An 8848-nucleotide genomic window follows, 5' to 3' on the forward strand; every position below is an offset into this window, starting at 1 on the left:
TAGCACGATACGTAGATGATCCTCATGTTCCTCCTTGGTGTGAGAATAAACAAGAGTATCATCGATAAACACGATAACAAAAGTATCCAAGAATGGCCGAAATACCCGATTCATCAAATCCATGAAAACTGCTGGAGCATTGGTCAAACCGAATGGCATGACCAAAAACTCATAATGACCATACCTGGTACGAAAAGCTGTCCTCGATACATCACTGTCCCTTACTTTAATCTGATGATAACCTGATCTCAAATCAATTTTGGAGAATACCGTAGCCCCGTGCAACTGATCAAACAAATCATCTATCCTCGGCAATGGATATTGATTCCGAATCGTCACTTTATTCAACTGTCAATAATCGATACACATACGCATGGAACCATCCTTCTTCTTAACAAATAAGACCGGTGCACCCCACGGCGATATACTAGGCTGAATGAATCCCCGATCCAGCAATTCTTTTAGCTGCACTTTCAACTCAAGCAACTCTGCCAGCGCCATACGATACGGAGTAATAGATATCGGATTAGTACCCGGCAACAACTCGATAATGAACTCAACTTCACGGTCCGGCACGATACCCGGCAACTCATCCGGAAATACATCCGCGAACTCATTAACAATTGGTATTTCCTCTAGTTTTAGTGCTTTCTTTTCGGTGTCGACCACATAAGCAATGTACCCTTCATAACCTTTACTCAATAAAGATTTGGCCTTAAGAGCCGAAACACGACAAGTAGAACTCACTACTAAATCACCACAGAACTTCACCTCAACGCTATCCGGTAATTGAAATGTAACTTCCTTATTAAAGCAATCCACAACGGCATGATACTCCGATAAGAAATCCATACCCAAGATCACATCAAAGTCAGTCATATATAGCGGCAACAAATCTACAAATAACCTCCTTCCCCCAACCACCAACCCACAACTCGCGTAACACACATTAATAACTACTACCTCACCCACCGGTGTAGAAATAGCTAAAGCAACATTTAAAAGTTTAACAGGCTTGTCTAAATGTTTAATGAAAGCATTAGACACAAAAGAATGCGTAGATCCAGGGTCTAGCAACACACGCGCATAAATACCAGAAATAACCAAAGTACCTGTCACTACCCCCGGTGAAGCCTGTGCCCCTTGACGTGTGATCGCAAACACCCTACCCGTTGCCGTAGAACCACTAGCTCCTCCACCTCTACCTCCTTGAACACTTCCCACCGAAGATGACGCTGGCGCTTGTACCCGAGGACATTGAGCCGCCATGTGCCCCACCTCACCACAAGTAAAGCACTTGAAACCCTTTGTTGAATTCAAACAATCCCTCATCAAATGGTCTGTTGATCCACAAGTAAAACATCGATGAGTCATTGTTGTAGCACCACTCGTTGTCTGCCTATTAGCCTCTTGTCCCGACTTCCCTTTCCACCACCCCGTGGAACCCCCTTGTGATTTCCCAAAATCTTGAGTTTTGGTAACTTGAGATTTCTGACCCACACCCTTATTATTACCGCCTCCGGATTTACCAAATGCCGCACCTTCCGTCTTATTTTTCTTGTATGACTCCCAGCTTTCGTTGTAGTCCTGAATATCCTTTCCAACCATCCTGGCCATTTCCACTAACCGAGCATATTCCTCTTGCTCGTAGGTAGTCAACCTTGTAGCTACCTTCGACGAAAGCCCTTTTCGAAATCGTTGACATCTTTTCTCTTCCGTATTCACCAAGTCTGGAGCATATTTTGACAATTTTGCAAACCTAGCTTCATACTCTGGAACAGTCATACTACCTTGCTTCAATTCAATAAATGCCGCTTCCTGGTCCAATTTCCAACTCTTCGGAAAGTAGTGATCATTGAACCCTTTAACAAAACCCTCCCACGTCACTACTCGCGGTACCGCTGGTATAACTCCTGGCAAAGGAGCAGTCCACTGCCTCTCAAACGACTCCCACCAATCTCAAGCATCACCTTTCAAACTAAAAGTCGCCAATGTCACCTTTTGTGCGTCTGTCATTCCCATAGCATTCAACACCCGCTCCACAGCCTTAAGCCATTCCTCAGCATCACTAGGGTCAATTGCCCCCTCAAACTCCATGGTAAATAGCTTTTTGAACCTTTCAAGTAACCCAGTGCCCGTTCCACAAGTCATTGCCTCTGTAGTTTGCCATTGCATAAGAGCTGCTTGTTGTTCTGCGAGCAAGGCCACAGCTGCAAGAAGTCTATCGGTAGCCCCAACAACCGGCTGCTGTAAAGGAACTTCAGGTTGCTGAACCTCATCACCACTAGACGCAGCATCCTCGGCATGAACTGTATGCTTCGAAGCCATTTCCCAATATCTGTTTCAATCACTTTAACAACCAATAGCAAACACAATATTAGATATATAACTCATCCGTTAGCAAACACTACCTCCATTCGACAACCACATTACTCCTATGGTCCACTACCGAACCCCAAACGACTCTCCACACAGAGACTAGAATGTACTAGCTCTGATACCAAGCTATCACGCCCCGTCCCGGAACGACACCCGGAGTGGGCCCGAACCGACACAGCCACGTGGCAATCCACACAAAAGACTAACACTAAACGACAACCAATAAAGGAATAGAGTAAAACCCCAGCGGAAGACTTAACATAATAAAAACAAGGTATCTAAGATATTTACAAACTTGAAGTCAAAAAGTACTTGACAACATTAGTCACAAAAATGAGTTTAGCAAATGTACGAGTTTAACCCATTACAACCAAATTTGACCAAAAATACCAACACTCGATACTAATCCAAGTGTCCCCAAAACGTCGACCGGTAGTGGACCAACTCTACGGCCACCTGTGACCTGGCAATCCAAAAAGGAAAACCAGAGTATGTGAGATATAGAATACGTTCAATAAAATACCACACAACCCGAAAGAATATCCCACTAGAATGTAATTCACACAAACTCAACACAAGTATTCAATTATATACCCACATGTATAAACATCACACACGCAATGGCACGTCTGCCACATTCCCATGTAACCAAGGCATTGTGTCCCGCACACCACATTCCCATTGACCGTTAATTAGACGGCATGGCCCCCGATATGGTGTGACTCACTCCACAATCCTTTAGTGGTTACAATCAACACCCAATAAACATATATCATTTGCTAAATCCTAATTAGCATGATATACAACCACCACCATGTAACATCTCATTGAACCTTATCATATCAAACACACTCACCTTCATATCGACCAAAGTATGCCAAACTAAGATTTCGGCACCTCCCAAAAGACCGGCTCTTTACCTAGCCACAAGTTAACTCATATTAGTTACGAATTCCACGAAATACTCCGGCACAAAGTTACAAAGCTAACAAGAAGCTAAACCATGACTATCGAATACAAATATGTCCATGTCAACACCTAGAAGTGTCCTAAAACATGCATAAAGTTCAAATATAAAATAACTCTTGAAATCGGTTTGAAGACTTATGATCAACTTGTCTTATCTTGGCCATAACTTCTTATTAGCCTAGAGCTAGCTCTTGAGACCACCACCAATGGAAAGTACACTTTTGGTACACAAATTTTGATATATAATTTGCCTAAAACGAAGTCCGGATGAAAAAGATATGATTCCGAAGTTCCACAACAATTGCTGAAAAGTTACCCGAGAGGTACAGGTACCACAAAACTCAGTACAGGTACCCACCCAAAATCGACCCAAATGTTTCAGCTCTGATCCGTCAGTACAGGTACCACCAAAAAGTGGCACAGGTACCAACTGGGTTTTTCAGCGAAAATCCAGCATGATTTCCTTCCGATTTCTAACCTTTTCCTCTACTCAAACCACATCTAAAACTCCTCAAACCACACCAAATCATGCTTTAACTCATGTATATCAAATAGCTACTTAAGAAACTCAAACCCCATGAATCAAAGAAGCTTAAAACATAAAAAACACAAGAGATTCAAGAGGTATTCTTCTCATACCCAAGTTAACTTGCATCATCTAATTAAGGCATGAACCCAACTATTTAAGCATGAAATTAGACTTACCCAAACATGAAATCCAACAATTAAAATATGAAATTACCTAGATGATTAACAACCTAGACAACCAAGAACCTCCAAGCTCTCCTCTCTTCTTTTCCTTCTTCTTCTTCTTCTTCTTCTTCCTCTTTTTTTCCTCTCTCTCTCTCTCTCTCTCTCTCTCTCTCTCTACGTTAGGAACAAGAAGAAAATAGGGGAAGAAATATCCCCCAAAATATCCCCCAGGATATTTGATAAAGGCTATGGGAAAATTATCGTATGCAATTGAAACATAAACTTACTTATGCTCCACCCATGAATCACATACAAGCCCCTCGAACTTCTGTCATAAACAAATCAACCCCAAAAACATATAATTCAATTAAAAGATGAATTAAATACTCTAATATTCGGGACGGGTATTACAGAATGTTAGCGATAACTTTCTCAAGACTTTTGGGGAGAGAAATGGGTATAAAAGGGGAAATTCAAGGATCAAGGGCCCTTTTCCTCTAAGAGGAGAGGTGTATTATAGGCAAAAGTCAAGAATTATCAATGCAAATGAGGGAGGTGACTTCTAGGTCGGCTAGAAATGTATTCCCTATCAAGCCGACTTTGAGTTGTGGCTCAAGTGAGCGTGGCCGATAGCTTTCTGAGCCAGTCAGAACTTTTCCTTAAATGTCGTGCGGTGTACCTCATGACCTCGTGCGATGTAACAATTTTTATTACACCGTGCGGTATTAAAGGCTCAATCCTGGGCTTTTGAATTTTTCTGTGCTTTGGAGCTTTTCTGGGCTTTTGGGAATCTATATTCAAGCTCTTGAAGGTATTATTTTCTTTATTTTATCATCGGGGAATTTAAAGAACCTTAGAGGTCCGAATTGGATGTCTACAACAATAAAAACAGATGACACGAGAAGTCACTAGAGAAAACAATCTGTTCGGTAATGAGATGGCCGAATAGAGGAAGAAAACCTGAGAAAAGAAAGCTACCTTAAAAGATAAGGTGGTGGGGATATTCTAGAAGGTTCCAGTACAGTTGTACTCCGAGAAGGATTAGGATCCCGCGAATAAAAGATCTACGTGAATCTCCTAATGAAAGAAGGGTGATGTCACACCCCATTTCGGAAAAACACCACGCTAAATTATTTTTCCAAATGGGATGGACCCACACCTTGGCCCTGCTCAAATAGTAAATAAAAACACCAGCCAAGTGTCCAACTTCTATAAATAAATAAAAAACTTAACTTGCATATACACGGAAATAACGGTCATACCAGACGTGCCCACAAGTATTTACAACATATACAAGCTCCAAAAATAGACACATAACCAAAAGAGTCAAAAAGCTAGACTACTATATATACAACTCCTATCTAGACTCTGTAGTGGACCCGCGTGCCGTCACGCACCTGAAAAGAAAACACTGTGGGGGTATGAGCTATCAACATGCTCAGTGAATGTTCTTATTCGTAATAAGAGAAGCAATAAAGACAAATGCTATCAAACAATTTAAACAAGATTATTCAGCCCCACAATAACTTTCCGTTACATAATACTCATAACGCCACTAAGGCAATTTTATAAGGCCACTAAGGCATTTTTCATATATGCACCACTAAGGCAATTCTCTTTACGCCACTAAGGCAATATTCAATAACGCCACTAAGGCCATATTATAACGCCACTAAGGCTATGATCATATTCTCGCTTAGGAGCTTAAGCCAAATATTAACCATTTCAATACGAAAAATAACTCTACACCGTGTCTCATCTTCTGCTATTAAAAATAAGAACACCCACCTCGAGGTCCAGCCAAAAAGGTACCAACACGAGCTCACTCTCTACGTGGAGTAACGGTACTCGTTGTTGCTTCCGAACCTGACGAGTAACACATAAATTCACACATGTGAATATGAGTTCAAATTGAAAGGAAATAACAAACAATAACTCAAATACTCCTTCCCACGATCAAGTGTAGCACAAGATTTTCAGCTATAACAACCTTAAATGAATATTTCAACACTTAGATTCAGATTTTCACCATATACAATCAATTCCCAATATCCGGCATTTAATTCCTGCACCTAAGTAACAGTTTCCAATATAAAACATCAGTTTCAGCAACATAAAATCCATTTTTCAGCACAGGATTCGAACTTCCAGCAACTAATAAAAATTCCAGCACCTATTACTCACAGTTTTAACACCCAAAAACTATTTCCAGCATTCTTTTACAGCAATCACAAAGCTTTACTAGACCCCATTAGAGATGTTTTCAACCTAGGTACAAGATAAATTAATAACTCCCTCACGCATGATAATTTTTCCAAAGTAATCATTAGCAACAATTAGCAGCAACAACAAACAACGGCAACAACACTGCCCCAATTCGGTTACTTTTTTTTTTCCTTTTCCCCCGCTTCTCCTCGTTAACCAATTTAATCAAAATTCATCCTTTTTAACCCCAAAATCAAATCTTTCATATTCACTTAAAAGAGAGACTAAGAATACTTGCAATCACAACTAACAATTCCAGCAGAGAAAAGGAACAAAGAATAACCCTAGTTAGGAGTACTTAGAACCCAATTGATTCTCAAAATCCCAAAATCACTCAATTCAATTACAAGATATGTTACTGATCAATATGGAAAAAAAAGCTAAGAATTACCTACCGAGATTAGAACTTCTGTTATCATTAATCCTATCTTCCTCATTGCCTCTCACTGCTCCTTCTTTTTCTTTTCTTTTTTTTCTCCTGTACGATTTCTTCTTCTTTCTCATTTTTTTTTATTTTCCACTAGATATGTATCACACACATACACAACAAGGGCTCTCCACGTGCACACATAGCACATGCCTTTTTCTTTTTCTTTTTTATTTTACACGTTAAACCCAATAGTTCTAGGAAATCACATTGAGGTCTAAATAAAAAAAATAGACTCACTTTTCTTTTTACTTTTTTTTTACTTGTTATTTTTTAAAGAATCGGGTCTCACAGGTGATTGGCCCACCATAGAAAGGAGTCCTAGAAGGACTTTGGAGTGAATCAGTACATAAGGGAATGGGAATCCGGATTATCCTGGGTTTCCTATTCGAGATAGGAAACTTAGGACAGCAAGGACGCATGGCCAGCAAGCAAACGCATATCTAGATACAGCAAGGACGCATGGCCAGCAAGCAAACACATATCTAGATTTCACAGCATACTAGTCGAAAAACTTCACAGCATACTAGTACGTCAACCATAACTCGCATGACTTGTCAATCTAGATTTCACAGCATACTAGTCGAAAAACTTCAAAGCATACTAGTCGACCATCACTCGCATGACTAGTCAATCTAGATTGCGTGATTGACTAGTCATGCGAGTAATAGTCGACTAGTATGCTGTGAGCTTTCCTAATACATTTCCATTTAAAGCGAGCTAATACATATTAGATAGACAAAACTCATAACAAAGCTTTGCATGATATACAGGTAAATATAGAAATGCTTTCTATGGAATATGATGTAATATGTTTAGTCAATCTAGATTTCACAGCATACTACATAAATTCAAAATTCGCCCATTTTGTCTTTACAAATTTTTTTTTTTTAAACGGCAAAAATATTATAGATAAACTCAATAATGGGTACATTGAAATCGAACATGAAAGATAATGAATGATCCAAATTATTACCTTTCATTGCAGTTTTGAGACCCCCAAACGAACAAGCCAGAATTCTTGTTTTCACCGAGTCTATCATCTCATCCTTCTCCCAAGCTTTATTGTTAAAGACAACATTATTGCCCCCTGTCCATACAGTCCATAAAACTGCATAAAAGCAAGCAAGCCAGCATAGTCTTTCGGAAATTTAATAAAAAAAAACGTATTTATGTAATTCAAAATGATCATTGGCGTCAGAAGAGATTATATATTCATGGGAATTACATATTCGGGGTTTTAATTACTCCATACTTTTAGCTACCAAATTAAACAAACATTGGAGATATAATCTCACAAAGTGCGAGATATCATAAGATCTGGTACTATTTAAAACTCGTAAGAGGGTAATGTTCACCCTCTTACAGATCAGCTTACTTGCATCTCGAATTAATTTTTACTGTCCCTCTTTACAATTGTTTTACACTCTTACGCGTGAAGTGAGACATATGGCTTAAAGAGTTCTTGACAAGAAAAATCGAATCTGAAACATTATGATCATACTAAGATCGAGTAAATTTCCAAGTCTCATGTCATTTAATTGGACATTAATGCCTTGGTGTTGTCAGAACTACTAGTATTTGTTTCATAAAGATCATATGAAAAGACCCCGTTGCCATCAATCCTCATTATGTGAAGCCAATTTGTTTTTGGACAGATATGTATTTCCATGATGGATGTGAGCGGCTAGGTAGCCTAGATGTGTACTGCACATTTGACAAATATTTTGATATATAATTTTTTAGCCTACATTGAGCAGATTTTTAATAAGTCCACTCATTTTTTTTTTTTTTTAATTACTGAATGGTTTGAATCATCCATACGAGATCCGGAGTGGGCCCCGCGTGTCCGTCGATTCCCGATTAGTGCTCTGGCTCTCGGCGGCCTTAGCATTTTCGATACTCCTACCGCTAAAGTACTATCTTGTCCCATTTTGATTAGTATTTATGATATCATTATATTAACACTGAATATTCTTTGAAAAGATAGTCTAGATGTGGAGAAATTTTTGGGTGCCGGATGAGTATATTCTATGTAGTATCCGCTCGGCGTATCCAGGCCATCCAATACACTTTTGGACGGCTCGGAGTGAAACTCTCTCTCTCCTCTCATCC

This window comes from Rhododendron vialii, chromosome 4a (assembly GCF_030253575.1).
Source record: "Rhododendron vialii isolate Sample 1 chromosome 4a, ASM3025357v1".
NCBI classification, from domain to species: domain Eukaryota; kingdom Viridiplantae; phylum Streptophyta; class Magnoliopsida; order Ericales; family Ericaceae; genus Rhododendron; species Rhododendron vialii.